This window comes from Stylophora pistillata, chromosome 2 (genome assembly GCF_964205215.1).
Source record: "Stylophora pistillata chromosome 2, jaStyPist1.2, whole genome shotgun sequence".
NCBI classification, from domain to species: Eukaryota; Metazoa; Cnidaria; class Anthozoa; order Scleractinia; family Pocilloporidae; genus Stylophora; species Stylophora pistillata.
The window spans coordinates 3,950,826-3,955,115 of NC_142520.1; positions in this window are offsets into that span (position 1 = coordinate 3,950,826).

A 4,290-nucleotide genomic window follows, 5' to 3' on the forward strand; every position below is an offset into this window, starting at 1 on the left:
TGAATGCGACCCTGGCAGGCCTCGGCGCCTGGTCAAATGATTCAAACCTGGCCCTGAATTCTAAGAAAACCAGGGCCATTCTTATCTCAACTCCACAGATGCCTTATGTACATTCTCTCGGAAATCTGGAAGTGCGATTAGAAATCTCCGGTAAAACACTGGAACATATAAATATTACAAAACTCCTGGGAGTACACATTGACTCGAATCTTAAATTGGAATTTCATATCAGTTCTATTCTCAACTCTTGTTATACGACTCTGAAAATCTTAAGAAAAATAAGGAACTTTACTAAATTTTTAAACTACGGAAACATTCGGTAGAGACATTAATTCTGTCTAAAATAAGCTACTGTGACATTGTTTTTTGTCTACTACCAAAGTTCTTCTCAGGTAGACTACAATGGCTCCAGTTTGCTTTGGCTAGTTTCGTCACTTGTAAATTATAAATATGTAAACAGTCATTTTGGATCTTGGCTGGCTACCTATCCTGGAGCTAAGGGACTACTCGCTACTAAAGACAATTTTTAAAGCACTGTATTCTGATAACTGGCCCTGCCATTTAAATTTGCAAGTCGTTAAACCCGTTAGGAATCTCCGTCCCAGTGTTGCTCCAAGGCTTTATGTTCCATTTGTACAAGGCACCTTTCAGCATTCAGCAGCCATGATTTTTAATGAATTGCCAGCAAATATAAGGAATTGCACAAATTTTAAAGAATACTGCAGGCTCTGCAAGGCGTTCTTAAAGGCGCGCGCTTTGCTTTTTGTCTTCCTTGTAAAGATATAGAAACAACCACCACCACCAACCAATATATTCTACATATTTACTTTCATGTATAGTTTTATTACAATTTAGTTAGTCATTATAAAAGCAAGAACCAGATGATAATTTGAGAACATAAAAGATGAACGATAGACCGAGTAAATTCATCGTGTCTTTAAATTTAACAACAATTGAACAGAAAACCAAGATGTTAAGTGACAATTATATTTCGGTATAAACTATACCATCCTCAGACTGAAAATACATACAAAATTAGGAGCTTAAATAGTTACAAAAGGTATACTCAAGAGAGCAGGCAAAGTTCTCTGCTGGATTTTAATGCACTGTTAAGTGGTGGTGAATGGCGCCTAATGTGGAAGGCCTCTTTGTATCATAACAGGTTCCAATTATCGTCATAATGTAACATTGTGGTGTTATTCTGAACTACATTGATTGCGTATTCATTATTGCCGGAAACAATTGGTGTGATGATGTTATTTAAAGTATCCGGTAAATTAAAGCATGTTCACGTGTTCTGATGAGAAGGGTTCTACAGATGAGAAGGGTTGTATCAGTTTTGCCAATGTAGGATGACTGACAGCTGGGACAACTGAATTTGTAGACGACGTGTGATTTGTTTAGAAGAGGTACTTTGTCTTTGTTTTTGGTGAAGAAGCATAGTTTTGTGGTTTTCTCGCGAATTCTAATCTTGGTGTTAGAGCTTTTTAAGTGTCTTCGCAGCTTTCGTTTGAAAGAACGTAAAAGTTGTGATGTTTTCTCGCCAATGTAGGGAATAGAAAGCCAAATGGTGACGGGCTCATCTTTGTTTTCGGGTTTGTTGGCTGTAGTGTGGTTCTTATTGAGGGCGTTGTATGAGAAGCGGCGAATAAGTGCACGAGCAATACGAGACGGAAAGCCGTTCCATGAGGTGAACTTTTTTAGATGTTTTAGTTCAAATATAACCATATTGGATGAGCAGATTCTATGGATGCGGTCGACTAGTGCTCTGATCCAAGAAATTTTGTGACCTCTTCTAAACAAAGTACCTCTTGTAAACAAATCACACTTCGTCTACAAATTCAGTTGTCCGGGCTGTCAGTCATCCTACATTTGCAAAACTGATAGAACCCTTCTCATCAGAACACGTGAACATGCTTTAACTGATAAAGAGGGTGCGATTTACAAACATCTACGCACTTGCGAACATTTAACCGTTATACATAGTTTGTTTCATTTACTGGATACTTTAAATAACATCATCACACCAACTGTTTCCGGCAATAATGAACACGCAATCAATGTAGTTCAGAATAACACCACAATGTTACGTTATGATGATAATTGGAACCTGTTATTATACAAAGAGGCCTTCCACGTTAGGCGCCACTCACCACCACTTAACAGTGGATTAAAATCCAGCAGAGAGCTTTGCCTGTTCTCTTGAGTATACCTTTTGTATCTATTTAAGCGCCTAGTTTTGTATGTATTTTCAGTCTGATGATGGTATAGTTTATACCGAAATATAACTATCACCTAACATCTTGGTTTTCTGTTCATTTGTTGTCAAATTTAAAGACACGCTGAATTTACTCGGTCTATCGTTCATCTTCAGTTTTCATGTTAGTCATTATAATTTAGTTTTAATATTAAATATTAGTATCGTGGGCCTTCACAGCTGGAGAGGCACACCTTTTATGTGGATATACTATGAATAACCGCCTCCCAGTTAGCTCAATTGGTTGAGCGCTGGACTGTTGTGCGGGAGGTCGAGGTCGATGGTTCGAGTCCCTGCCGGACCAACACTCAAGGTCTTAAAATAACTTAGGAGAATGCAACACCTTTCTTAAATAACCTTTATTTTAAGAGAGTGACACCAACTACTTTGAAAGTGTTCTCTCTAGTGGCCCTCTAAAACACCCACCAATCCCACCCCAGGGGAGGACATCCATCACACAGTAATCTCGTGTGTGGGAGTTTTACGTCTCCTACCCCAACCCTGCAGCAGACGGGACCTCCATTTATTCGTCCCTATCCGAGAAGACTAGAATATCTAACCATGTCTTGATGTTACAGAAAGGTGGCAAATTCTTCTCAATTATTTTAAGACCCTGAGTGTTGGTCCGGCTGGGGCTCGAAACCTCGACCTCCCGCACAACAGTCCAGCGCTCTTTCCATTGAGCTAACCGGGAGACGGTTAGCTCAATGGATAGAGCTGATAGCTCAATGGTGGTCAACTCAGTCTTTAATAAGAAATGGATAGACATTCTAGTCTTCTCGGATAAGGACGAATAAACCGTAGGTCCCGTCTCCTGCATCTATTAATTAGTTAACTCGGTTAGGCAGGGGACGTTAAAGAACCCACTCACGGGATTACGGTGATGTGGTCTGGCCTGTTTACTGGGATTTGGGGGGAGCGGGTATCTTATAATAAGTTTCCTTCGATTGTTTGTAAACTGCTGATGCAGTCTGGCCAGTCCCCCAAAAATTGTTGTGATGCGCATTTCATCATATCCACATGTTTATTTGCGCAATATACATATTAAATTATTATAATTATTATTATTATTAATTATTATAATTATTATTATTATTATTAATTACTATTATTATTATTATTATAATAAACCGTTATCACTATTATTATTATTACTATATCAAATACGGCACAACTTGTAAAAATACTCAGCGATACTACACAAAAAAACGTCTAATAAGATATATGTATTTCATCATACGGATCTCATCGATGTTTGCAACCTACTAAGATCAATTGTGTGATTGAAATCGCCTGTGAAATTTACACAATTACTGCCTCCTTTCACTGGGTCCTACATTTGTTTTGAATGGGTAGCCATAAGAATATAAAAGAGTAAATCGAATCCAGCCATCTGAAAAACAGCAAAAAAGAAAAAAAAATCCCATATCTTTAGCAAATTGTAGATCACAGGGAAATCTGCATATCAAGTGTTAGTGGTTTCGGAAAGAAGTCCAGTATTTTTCATGTACATATATTCATATATGTTGTAAGCATGCTCGAATCAAGAATGCAGCTAAATTTAAATCCAAGCGTATAAATGTATCCCAGATTAGCGAAAACAGAACCACAAAAGAGTAGATTTTTTTCTTGAGTCAGTTTATTGTATTGGTTCAATATACACGATGCTCTCATAATATCTATTGTTAGAACGGAATCAAACCCAACGTTCGTTGAGAATAAATCAATGCAGAGTTACCTTTCACAAAGCGTTCGAATGGAAGCCAATATACTTACTAAACAGCGAGCCACCACGAATCATCAGATTTGCAGGTGTCAATTCTGTTTTTGTGTTGAAAACAGTTTCTATGACAATTTCTTTTCAGTTGCAGATTAGCTCTAGCTCGTCATGTTTCCTTTTTTGTATGTTCACATGAATTATCATACCTTTTTCTAGCCAGGTGTGAAGGTCTGATTAATTTGTTATCCCTCCTGTCTGTGAGACAATAGGCTTGTTGGAGCGTTGCTAGGGCAGGTGATACTTAAGCCAGCCC